The sequence below is a fragment of the Symphalangus syndactylus genome, chromosome 20 (assembly GCF_028878055.3).
Source record: "Symphalangus syndactylus isolate Jambi chromosome 20, NHGRI_mSymSyn1-v2.1_pri, whole genome shotgun sequence".
NCBI lineage: Eukaryota > Metazoa > Chordata > Mammalia > Primates > Hylobatidae > Symphalangus > Symphalangus syndactylus.
The window spans coordinates 59,089,457-59,101,958 of record NC_072442.2 but is presented as its reverse complement, the minus strand read 5'-3'; the positions used below and the strand labels follow the sequence as shown (position 1 = coordinate 59,101,958).

General features: G+C 57.2%; 1 protein-coding gene across 2 annotated transcripts in view; it reads left to right on the top strand.

Annotated features, from left to right (window-relative positions):
* NTN1 (netrin 1) overlaps positions 1-12,502 on the top strand; it is a 223,189-nt gene that overhangs the window by 207,461 nt on the left and 3,226 nt on the right. The window lies entirely within an intron of this gene.

Here is a 12,502-nt window from a genome sequence, read left to right as displayed (position 1 = left end):
GGGCACTCAGTCCTCTGTTGCCCTCTAGGGGATCCGGCTCTTCTTGCAAATGCTTGAAGGAGAGCCGCCAGGGAGGCTGAGTGGGGAGCAGTTGTCCCGGAAGACGGGTTTTATTATTTTCAAGCATGTTGGCAATTCCTGCCAGCTTCTCAGGAAAGCCCAGCCTTGGAGGGACCCTTCCCCTGTGAGGAGGCAGCGAGTGAGCGGCGTGGGTGTGAGTGTGCATGTGCCCACCACACAGCTGGCATCCTGTGGGGCAGCTCAGATACAGGCGGAGCACAGCCCTGCTGGAGGCACCTGCCCTGCAGTCACACAGCACACACCTGAAACCACAGCCCCGGAAACCACCGCCAGGGGACTGGAGCATCCCAGCCCTGCCCCACGAGGCCCCGCCTCACGCCCACCAAGCCAAGAGGCTTCCTTGGCAGAGCCCGTCTGCCTCCTCCTGTTCCATTCCCGTCTCCCTTCCGACCCCTTCCTCCCATCCCGTCCCCGTCTCCCTTCCAGCCCCTTCCTCCCATCCCGTCCCCGTCTCCCTTCCAGCCCCTTCCTCCCATCCCGTCCCCGTCTCCCTTCCAGCCCCTTCCTCCCACCCCGTCCCCGTCTCCCTTCCAGCCCCTTCCTCCCATCCCGTCCCCGTCTCCCTTCCAGCCCCTTCCTCCCATCCCGTCCCCGTCTCCCTTCCAGCCCCTTCCTACCATGCCGTCCCCGTCTCCCTTCCGACCCCTTCCTCCCATCCCGTCCCCGTGCTCCTGGGGAGAAGCTCCACTGTTCCATCCTCACTCATCTCCTCCTGTCTGTGCTGCCTCCCACGTCTCACATAACCGCTGTGCTCAAGTCCACGCCACTCACAGGCACACATACCACACGCATGCACACACCATCACACACACACTTTATCACACAGGCACATATACCACACACAATCACAAACACACCACACACGTCACAGATAGACTATCAGTCACATCATACACACACCATCACACACACACCACACACACTTTATCACACAGGCACACACCACACGCACACATACACACACCATCACACCACACATCAGATACACAGACTATCACAGTCACACACATAGTTTAGCACACAAGCACACATAGCACACACACATGCACATACCATCACACACACCACACACATCAAACACAGATACACCATCACACACAGGCACGCGCACACACATATCACACACACACACCATCACACATCAGATACACAGACTATCACACACACACATTAAACACATCATCACACAGACACCACACACATCGGATACACCATCACAGACACACTTTATCACACAGACGCACACATATGTGCACACACCATCACACACCACACACATCAGATATACACACCACACACACTTTTATCATACAGGCACACATACCACACACACACCACACACCAGACACCATCACACACTATCACACAGGCAGACAAACCACACATGCACACATACACCATCACACACACACACACACACACACACACCATACACATCAGATACACTATCACACACAGACTCACACATTTATACAGGCACACATATCACACACTATCCCACACTATCCCACACCATTACACACATACCACACACATGCACACCCCATCACACACATACCATCATACACACCCCATCACTACACACATACCACACAAACAGCATCACACATGCACACCCCATCACACACATGCACACACCATTACACACATGCACACACCACTACACACATGCACACACCATTACACACACACCACAGCAATGCACATCCCGAGAAATCCTGGCCCCTCACACACTTCTTTCCACCCCCAGCCGCCCCTCTACACCCATTCATTGAGCACCTGCTGTGGGCCCCATCCTGCCCTGCGTGCTGAGGTTGCAGATCTGTGTGAGGCTCAGTCCTGACCCTCACAGAGCTTACAGTCTAGGAGGGGAGACCGACACACAGACAAGAGCCACAGAAGGAAGGAGTGTGGCCGAGTTGCAGCCTGAGGTGGGTACACACAGAGTGTGGCCCATTCTCTAGAGAGGGCGAGGGTGGGAAGGCTTCCTGGAGGAGGGAGGCTGAGTAGCCAGTGCTCCCTGGGCAAAGCAGGGCTCCCAGGTGGAGGGAGGAATGTCTCCAAGCAAGAAGCTAGGCATAGCACTATGAAATGGGAGAAGAATAAGAGCGGGGGCGTTCAGTGCAGTGTGGGGCCCAGGGAGGCTGGTGTTGGCCTCATCAGTTGCATCTGTGTGCCGAAGCCACTCTGACCCCTCCAGCTCACGTGGACATGCGGGGGCTCCCACCCACGCCCCGATCCCCTGCCTCAGGTGGCCTGGGTGCTGCCGCTGGCCTCTTCCTACTCCCTGGGACTCAGAAAGAGAGGGAGACAGACATCTCACATCCTGAAAGGTGAGATCATCTCACTTCTGCCAGTTCTTGGAAAAGTTATTCGTTCCCAGAAATGTTTATTAGTCACCCCTTTTGTTGAAAGACATTTTGGCACCACCAGATGGAAAAATCAAAATGCTTCTCACAGGACGATTTGTCTCAAGTATTCCGCCTGACATCCCACAAGGATGATTTCTGAGGATACAACTCAAGGAGGATGTTCTGTTGGCATCTGTGGGGAGAAGCCAGGTCTGTTCAGCTGTGTGTGTGTGTGTGACTGTGTGTGAGAGAGTGTGTGTCTGTGAGAGTGTGTCTGTGTGTGACTGCGTGTGTGACTGTGACAGACTGGGTGTGTGGCTGTGTGACTGCATGTGTGATTGTGTTTGTGACAGACTGTGTGACTGGGTGTGTGGCTGTGTAACTGTGTGTGTGATTGTCTTTGTGACTGTGTGACTGAAACTGTGTGTGTGACTGACTGACTGTGTGTGACTGACTGTGACTGTGTGTGTGTGACTGTATGTATGCATGCATGTGCTTGTGTGCTCTCTTGGGGGTCTGTGGAAGCAGTGGGCCTGGGGACCTGAGCAGAATTCTGACTTGCATCACCATAGCCCCTTTGTGCCCCGGTACCTCCAGAGCCAGTGGAAACCAAGGAGAGGGCTTGCCCAGCCAACAACTGTTCCCTCCTGCTGCTGGGACCCAGACCGGGCACATCACAGCCTTGATGCTCATCCTTAGTTAATCTCCACAGACAGACACCTTGCGAGGGAGGGATTTTCATTCCTGTGAATGGGACACTGAGACTCAACAAGATAAAATACCACGCGCAGGATTAGGTACTCCACGGCTGAGACCTTGCTTCTCTCCCACACCCGGGAGGGCAGGCTTTGGCAGCAGGAGTAGGCGCGGCAGTCCTTTAGAACACTCAAGAACTGGGACCCCACTGGGGCCCCTCACTCTGGATGAGCCTCAGAGGAGAGGCCACAGAGACATCTTCATGGGCAAACAGGCGGGAGTGGGCACCATGGTGCTGGGGATGTCTCAGATGATGGAGCAGGGGCACTGGGCATAGTGGCAGGGATGTTGGTGGTAGTGGGGGGTGGTCTAGAGGGTGGGATTGGTGATGGGCAGGGCCGTGTTGGAGGAAGCTTCCAGGAAGGCCCCTGATGTTGAGGGGGGAGACCTAGTTGGCAATGGAGAAGAGGCAGTGGTGGGAATGACCGTAGCTCGCTATGGAGCTGATGTGGGTCAGAGCGTGGCGGGCGGTGGTGATCGGGGCTGGTGGAGGTGCTGGTGGATGGATCCCGGTCCTGGCTCAGCCCTTGTCCAGTCACTCAGGCTGGGAATCAGATGAGCCGGGGTGGGGAGGGTCCCACCACTCCCGCCTCTTGTTTCCAGCTAGCCTCAGGGACACGGGGCCTCTCAGCAAATGATGGACTCTCCCCTCAGTAGCACTCTCTCTCCTTTTCTTGACCTTGGAGTCAATGGATATTCCTGATCAGACTCAATCCCTTCAAGTGCGGAAAGCTGGACAGGTTATCAGCCCTTTTGTAAGGATGAAGTTACTGTGTCTTGGATGTGGGCAGAGATGTTAGAAGAGCACCCTGGGGCTGTCCCCCAAGGTCAGGGCCCCTGCTGTGGGCCCAGAGGCAGCTGATGTGATGGCTGTGAGAGGCCACCTCCCCCAGGCATTGCCCTCCTGTCCAGGGACAGGACGCAGACCAGCCAGCAGCACGTGGCATGGTGTTTCGGAGGCTTGCTGACCCTTCCCTGGGGTCACCAGCCCCTGGGGAATCCTCTGATTTCCCCCACCAGATGTGAACCCCCCTCCCCGAGTGCCAGCCCCATATGGAGGCCAGATGTGGAGCTGGGCCCGCGTGAGTCAGTCTGAGGTCGTGGAATGCGGGTGACCACCAGGTTGGCCAGGGAGGGCCAGTCGGTCCCCATGACAGCTCGACAGAAAAGCCCCAGAGCCCACAGGAAGCTCGCTCCGGTGAGAGCACGGTGGGGGCAGGGTGCTGTGATGCTGGGGTCTCCAGGCTCAGGCAGCTCTAGGGGGGTGCAGCCCTTCCCAGCACAGCGACTTGCCATCCTGCAGAGGAGGAGCCCTGAGGGGAGAGATGGGCCCCAGAAGGGCCCTCCCTGGGACCTGGGCAGCTTCCTGGCCCTCATCTGCCCCCTCCCTGGAGCTTCCTCTTGTCTCTCCCGACACTGTTTTCCTCTCCTCTGAGCATCTTGTTTTTAGGAAGGAGGGGTGGGGAGGGAGGGCTCTAAGGGGCCACAGAGGCATCTGATGAGCAGTATCTCCTGCCCTTTTACAGATGGGGACACCAAAGCTCAGAGTAGGGGTGGGGTGGGGATCTGTCCAAGGTGCCCGCAGTGTGGGGCTGGGGACACCAGGCAGGAAATGCTAGTCTTCTCCTGGCTCAGCCGTGCCCTGTGTCTCTGTGACCACAGAGCTCTTCTGCCGACGCAGAGCGCGGGTGGGCATTTTGTGAGGTGCACCAGGTGGCTCTCCCCTGGGATGAGTGCCTTTGGCACTGAGGACCTCAGCACCCCCGCCATTGTTCCTGGGTTTCCTTCCCGAGGCCTGTCTCAAAGTCTTCACAAACCTGTCAGCTCAGTTCTGCCTGTGCTGGGCTCAGGCCTCTGAGATACCATGGGGTACCTGGGGGGGACCCCAGCCTCCCAAGTAGCCTACAGGAGCTTTGGGAGGCATCTTTGCAAGCCCCGGCCCCTGAGCCAGTTTATCCAGCAGCACTCAGCTCTGCCCCCACCCTGCTGTGGCCCCCGGGTCTCAGCTACTTCCTTCAGGTCTCCTCAGGGAAGCAGATTTTGAAGATGGCTTGACTTTCAGGAGCTGATGGGAGTTCCGAGCCAAGTCCCGTATGTAGAGGGTGCATGGATGCTCACCCCACACGGGACAGGGCTCCACACCAGGGTGCCCTGGGAGTGGCCTGGAAATGCCAGCCCAGCTTGCGGTGAGGGGATGCTCTTGGCTGTCAGGCAGAGGGGCTCGCTGGAGGTGGCACCTTGGTGGGGAAATGGGCAGTGTTTGAGAGGTTCTCAGCCGAGCCACTTCCGCTCTGTGCAGTGGTATTAATACACATCTGCAGGCCTGGCGGGCCTCTGGCTGAAACACCCTCCACACCAAGCCTTCTGGGAGCCCGGAGGGAGCTGAAGGTGGATTGGACTGAGCCCATGCCAAGGAAGGCTGGCTTTCCCACTTTCCTTTCTCCAGAGGCTGGGCCCCCATTGCTGCTGAGGGCGCCGGCCTCGGGGCGGTTGGGGGGACACTCACTGCTCCACCCTCCTGCTGGGTGGTTCTTGATGGCATGTCCCGCCGGCCCTGCCCTCACCGATGCCTTTGTTCAGGGAGCTAGTTGGCTGCTCCAGCCAGCCTCGGAGAACTGGGGCTGAGCCAGAGGTGGGAGGGCCTCGGGGGAGAGGAGCACTGTCCACCCTCCAGGGTGACTCTGACAGCCATGTCCCTACCTCTGGTGGGCCCAGCCTCTTAAAGGGTCGGGGGGACAAGCGTGGAATTCGGAGGCAGCCAGGCTGTTTCAGTTCCTCCTAACAGGAGAAGGAGGTGGCTGTGTCTTCCTCCTTGGGCAGCAGGCTCTCCCCCAGGCTGCTGTGCTGGAGGCAGCAGCCTGCATCCCGAGGGCACCCCAGCTGGGGCAGGGCAGGGCAGGGCCCAGATCCACTCCCTACTTAAGCCTCTTGCAAAGAAGGGTGCCAGTCGCCTGATCTCTTCTCACTGCTGAGCCTCGCAGTGGCAGTGCAGAGCTGGACAGGCCAGGCCTGACTGTGCCCACCTCCCAGGGGACAGGGCTGATCTCCTCCCCAGGGGTCTGGCTGTCTGATTCTAAGACCTCCAGGACCCAGCAGGGGAAACTGAGGCAGCATCCACACTGCTTTCAGTTCTGACAGAGAGGGTCATCCTGTTCTGTCTTTGGTTGAGGGGAAATCTTCAGCCAGCTGTACGTTGGGTGTCCTCATCTTGTCTAAGTCCTGGGGCAGGGCCCCGGTGGCAGGCACATGGCAGGAGATTCCTGAGGGCAGTGGTGGCAGTTGCCAGGCCTGGCCACAGTGAGCCTCCAGCCCTCTGCCTTGTTTGATGTAGACTGGGCAGGGGCCACAGTGACCCCCCGTCCCAGGTGTGGCGGCCCCCTCTCCCGCACTCCCCGGCAAGGAGTCAGGAGAGGGCAGATGAACATCACTGAGACCAAGCCTTGGCTGTGGCGGCCCTTCCTCCCTTCGCAGGGCCTGGGAAGCATGTGCTCAGAGCTGCGTTTCAGGAAAGCAGCTGCAGCTCGTGACACGCTTTCCACAGCGGGAGATTTATGGGGCTGCGCGGCTTTCATGGTTTCTGTGGGGTTCCTATTCTCCCCCCCATTTGTCCTGGCCGCTGTCTCCGAGGCAGATGGGTGACAAGCCTCCCCTAGCTGGACCGGCCCAACAGGAAGGTATGGCTGGGTGGGGGAGGGGAGAGGCTGACCATCTCAGCCTCCTTCAGAGGGGGAAGCTGCTGGGAGCCCACCTCGAGCAGCCCATAAATCTACGAGACCTCCAGGAGGCAGGAAGCCTCCTGCGGAGGTGTCCCACACACTCAGGCCTTGCCAGGGAAAAGAGAAGGGCCAGCAGCCCCCAGAGTCTGTGCCGCGGCCACTCCCCCAGGGTCCAGCCTGCAAGTTGTTTATTCTGGGCTGGGCCTTTCCTGCCATGTGTCAGTTCCCAACAGGCAGATGAATGGGCAGCATCTGTAACTTCTGCACCGGCCAGACAGCTTTCCTACAACCTGGCGAGCTTTGATCCCAGCAGGAGGTCCCCCAAATCTGCAAGGAGGGGCATCCGTCAGTTCCCATCTACTCCTGCCACCAACTTTCTGGGGTGGTGACAATGCAGGGTCCTCAGAAGGCCTAGAGCTTACAGGCTATGGTGGCTCCTGGGCCTGGACTGGAACTGGGGAGGGAGGGAGGTTTTGGATGGACTGAGGTCTGGACAGAGGACAGGGATGCTCCAACAAGTCCCCCTCTGGAGGAGGTATAGGCTGTGACCTGGAGCTCCCCATTCGTCAGGTTGCCTTTGACGGCCTGGTAATGGGTCAACACTGGGACTCTGGGGAAGCTGAGGTACCCCAGGAAGGAAGACCAGATGCTCACTCTGGTGACTTGCACTGCAGCCAGGGACGTGGGAAGCAGCAGCTGAAAAGACACCCAGGGCTGGACAGGCCAGGCCTGACTGTGCCCACCTCCCAGGGGACAGGGCTGGTCTCCTCCCCAGGGTCTGGCTCTGATTCTACTTCTGCCCTCCTTGCCCAAGGGAAGTGCTCAAGGCACCCAGCCTGCCCTGGGCCTGCCTCCTAGCCCCGTCCCCCATTGGCTGTAACCAATTCCACACTGCGGCAGGCTGCCCTTGTTCACTCTGGCCCCCATGGACCTGGCCCTGAGGCCCTTTCTTGCCTCCTCGGAGCCGCGGCCAGCCCTCCAGGGCCCCATGTGGGCGTCTGCTGTGGGGCGGAGGAAGGTGTGTGCCCCTGTAGCAGGGTGGCAGGTGTGGGTTAGGGCAAGGGAAGCCAGTCCTCTTGGCTTGTTCCGTCCTGGTGGCTGAGAGAGTTCTTGAAAGACCTTCCTGTGAACCCCAGAATTGCTGAGAGGGAGGGCTGCTGCCGCCCCACTCCACCTGCAGCCTTGTTCACTGAGCTCTGTGGCTGGTTGCAGGAAAGGAGGGTTTACTGCACAGATGAGGGGTGGCCCATGGGCTGCAAGGGCAGGAGACAAAGCTCAGCCAGGTGCCTAGGACCTGGACAGCGGAGGCCACTCCTAGCCGCCCTGGAACTGCACTCTCTTCTCGCTTTCCCTTGGGCATCTGCTCTAGGCACCTGCCTCCTCCCCATGGTGGAGCACCAGGGCTTAGCTAGGCTTCCAGTCAGCCCAACCCATTCAGCCTCCAGGGTTCCAGTTCCCACATCCGAACCCTGGTTTTGTGTGCACTGACGGCAGAGTCCTGCCCTGCGCAGAGCCCCCTGGGAAGGGTGCACCCGCTCACTTGCAGCAGTCAGCTCTGGGGGCAGCAAGGGCTCAGAGGAAGGGAAGATGAAGTTGAGCTGTGGACTCTGGGATGTAGCCGTTGAGCACTTATGATAAAACCAGAAGCACCAGCAGGCGGAGGCCAGGCTTCCCTCCCCAGGCAGGGTTGAGGGGCTCTGCTAACATCTGCCCCATTGACTTCCTTGTCTCCACTTCAGAGAATGGCTATTCTGGCTTAAGGCAGTGACCTCTTCCTGCATACCAGCAGTCTCTAATTTTTTTTTTTTTTTTTTTTTTTTTTTTTTTTTTTTTTTTTGAGATGGAGTTTCGCTCCTGTTGCCCAGGCTGGAGTGCAGTGGTGTGATCTCGGCTCACTGCAAACTCTGCCTTCTGGGTTCAAGCGATTCTCCTGCCTCAGCCTCCCCAGTAGCTGGCATTACAGGTGTCCACCACCACGCCTGGCTAATTTTTTTGTATTTGTAGTAGAGACAGGGTTTCACCATGTTGGCTAGGATGGTCTTGAACTCGTGACCTCAGGTGATCCACCTGCCTCAGCCTCCCAAAGTGCTGGGATTACAGGTGTAAGTCACCGTGCCCAGCCAGCAGTCCCTAATTTAAGGGCTGTCAGCACACTGCTCATCTCCCTGGTCTGACCTCACCATCTGCCTTTCTGAAAGCAATCTCATCTCCTTTCTGAATACATGGTGGGGGATCCTCAGCAGAGCCCCCCCATTCCAGCATTGTTGAAGACAACTTTTAGGACATCAGTGCAGGGACAGCGGGAGTTCAGGCATGCTTAGGGCCGAGGCTAATTAACTTGGGGTGAGTTTCATCGTGTGGGTGTGTCTTAGTCAGTTCTGGGCTGCTGCAACAAAACCCCTTAGATTGGGTGATTGATAAACAACAGAAACTTATTGCTCATAGTTCTGGAAGCTGGGAAGTCCAAGATCAAGGTGCCAACAGATTTAGAGTCTGGTGAGGGCTTGCTCTCTGCTTCAGAAATGCTGCCGCCTTGCTGTGTCCTCACACAGTGGAAAGGGCATGGGAACTAGCTGCAGCCTCCTCTCCTTTCTTCTTTTTTGGAGACAGAGTCTCGCCCTGTCCTGTCACCCAGGCTGGAGTGCAGTGGCGTGATCTTGGCTCACTGCAGCCTCCGCCTCCTGGGCTCAAGTGATTCTGCCTCAGCCTCCCAAGTAGCTGGGACTACAGGCGTCCACTGCCACACCCAGCTAATTTTTTGTATTTTAGTAGACAGAATCTGCCTGCCTCGGCCTCCCAAAGTGCTAGAATTACAGGCGTGAGCCACTATGCCCAGTCAGCCTCTTATATAAGGGCACTAATGCCATCCACAGGGTGAAATCCTCATGATTTGATCATGTCCCAAAGACCCTACTTCTTAATATTCTCACACTGGATATCAAGTTCCAACGTACGAATTTGTGTGTGGGGGGGGGTACTAACATTAAAACCATGATAGGTTCTAAGAGGCCCATCCTTGAGGCCATGGTCCTAGGATGGGCAGAGCTGCCCGTAGCCCACTGTGCCATGCCCCCTGGTTGGGTGACATCACAGGTACATCTGGGTTGGGAGGGGCCCCAGGTTCCATGTAGCCCAGAGATCCCCATCATTCCTCGCTTCAAGCCAGAGGTTGGTCGGAGGTGACAGCAGCCTGGTGGAGTGCCGTGTGGCTGCTGATGCTCATGCTCCCAGACCTGCAGGGCAGGTCTGTTCGAGGTCACTGATGCAATGCACATTTTGAATATTTTCAGCTGTATGTGCGCGGCAGGGGCTTGGCCCGTGCACCGCATGTGTAGCTCATACTTGGTGGGCTGTGTAATGTGTAGAGGTGTTGCCAAGGGCAGCGGAAATGTGGCCTTTTTCCAGCATAATCATGAGTCCTACCACCCCCTGCCCCTGCCCCTGCCCCTGCGGCCAGGACAGCTCCCACCCCTGGAGTTGCTGAGATCTGCTAGGGGTGGAAGGATAAGGGCCGGTTGTTTTGTCTCGACTGACCAGTGTCCATTGCTCTATCCCTCTGGACTCCCGACAGCAAGGTGTCCAGGGGAAGGTACCTTTCAGGGCTTTGCCCTTGGTGTCAGGCAGTTAAGCAGGTCCCCTTCAGGACTGTGTGGCTGTGCCTGGAGAAGCACAGGGGGCTGCTTTGGACGCCACGCCTGGTTTCCAGGGCATTCACTGATGGGGGAAAGCTCAGAGACCAGAGAGGGTTGGGCAGGGCTCACCGGCCCTTCTGCTATGACCCCAGGGAGTGAGAAGGCCCCCTGGGAGGCCTCCGCAGGAAGTCTAAGGCTAGGCCTTCTCCAGCCAGCTTTTTCTCTAGCCTCTTAGCAAACTTGAGACTCTGCCAGCTCTGCCCTTCTGCCTGGCCCTGATCAGAGGCCCAACATCCCCAAAATCTTCAAGATTAATTGTATTAGCTTCTAGGGCTGCCAGAAGTACCACAGACTGAGTGGCTGAAACCACAGAAACGTATTTCTCACAGCTCTGGAGGCTGGAAGTCCAAGATCAAGGTGTCGGTAGGGTTGCTTTCCAAGTCCTCTCCTGGCTTGTAGATGGCCACCTTCTCGCATCCTTACAGGGTCTTCCCTCTGTGTGTCTGTGTCCTCATCTCCTCTTACAAGGACACGGGTCATAGGGCCCACCCTAATGACCTCATCTTACTTATACTTACATTTTTTAAAATGTTAGTGGGTACTTAATTATACTTTAAAGACCCTATCTCCAAGTAAAGTCACCCTGTGAAGGCCAGGGGGTTAATGTTTAAGGTTTCAACAGAGGAATTTGTTGGGACACCATTCAGCACACAGCACCAACAGATGCTCAGAGCCTGGGATCAAAGCGGAGCTCTCCCGGAGCCCCAACCCAGGGTACCTTCTGCAGCATCCTTGTTGGGCTGCTGCAGCCCATGCTGGCTGAGGACACCACAGCTGTACAAGGGGTCCGAGGTGTCCAGCACGGCAGAAACAGCCGTATCCCGACCTCATTTGTATTCAGCTCAGTCCTGGGGAGAGGAAAGCAGGGCTCTCAGGGATGCCAGGGGTGGCTCCCCCATTGCTTAGCTAAGGGGCACTCAGTTGCCACGGTGACCTCTGTCTGCACAGTCAAATACACTCGGCCCAGCCACTTCTCTGGGCTGGAGGGCTCCCCCCACCCAGAGTTCACACTGAGTGTTGAGTCCCTTGGTGACAAAAACATGGAAACGGTTGCCATGGCAGCCATTCTTTTGGAGCCCTCAGACTGGAGTGCAAAGTTCAGGATGCCCAGGAACAGCTGAAATGAAAATATGGGAAAATCCGCTTCCCTCACCCTGGAAGGATGAATCGGTTGGCATTCAGTGCCCCCCCCCGCACTCAGCTGTCCCTGCCCTCCCCATTCCCTGGTCCATGTATGGGTGCAGGGGGGTGCCCTGGGAGTGCAGGAGCAGAGCAGCCCCCAGAGACGTTGACAGAGGCCAGCCGGCATAGGAGGGCAGGCTGAGCTGGGGTGGGTCCATTGTCTGGAGTGGTAAGTGGGGAAGTGATGACTGCTGGGCGTTCCCTGGGGAGGTGTCCTTGTGGCTGCTGAAGCCACAGACCTTGCCTGTGTGTTGGTTTCTTCAAGCTGCTGCTCCTTTCTCAGGAGGGCTGGAGTCTACTCCATGGCCCAGCCTGGGGAATAAAGTTGTTTCAGCCAGTGAAGGCTACAGGGTGTGAGGGTGGGATCACTGAGGGAAGACAGTGCAGGGCAGGGGAGTGAGTGGATGGCTGTTTCTCTTCAACAGAGGTGAGTACAGCAGAGGCCCCTCCAGGTACCTCTGGGGGCAATGATCATGTGTCCACCCCCAGCAGGTCCCCAAGAAGGCCCCATGAGGCTGTGGTGACCTGAGATGCACCAACCAAAGGGTTCTGCAGTCAGAGTTGTTTGAGAAACCAACACATGTGTACAGGACTCTTAGGTTAAAGGCTCTGAAAAGTCTGGCAGTAAGGAACCTCTTGGCTTTGTTTAACCTAGTATTTCACAAACTTACTAGAGCAAAGTTTCTCCTTTATTTAGCATCTCTTATTTTTGAAATCTCCCTTA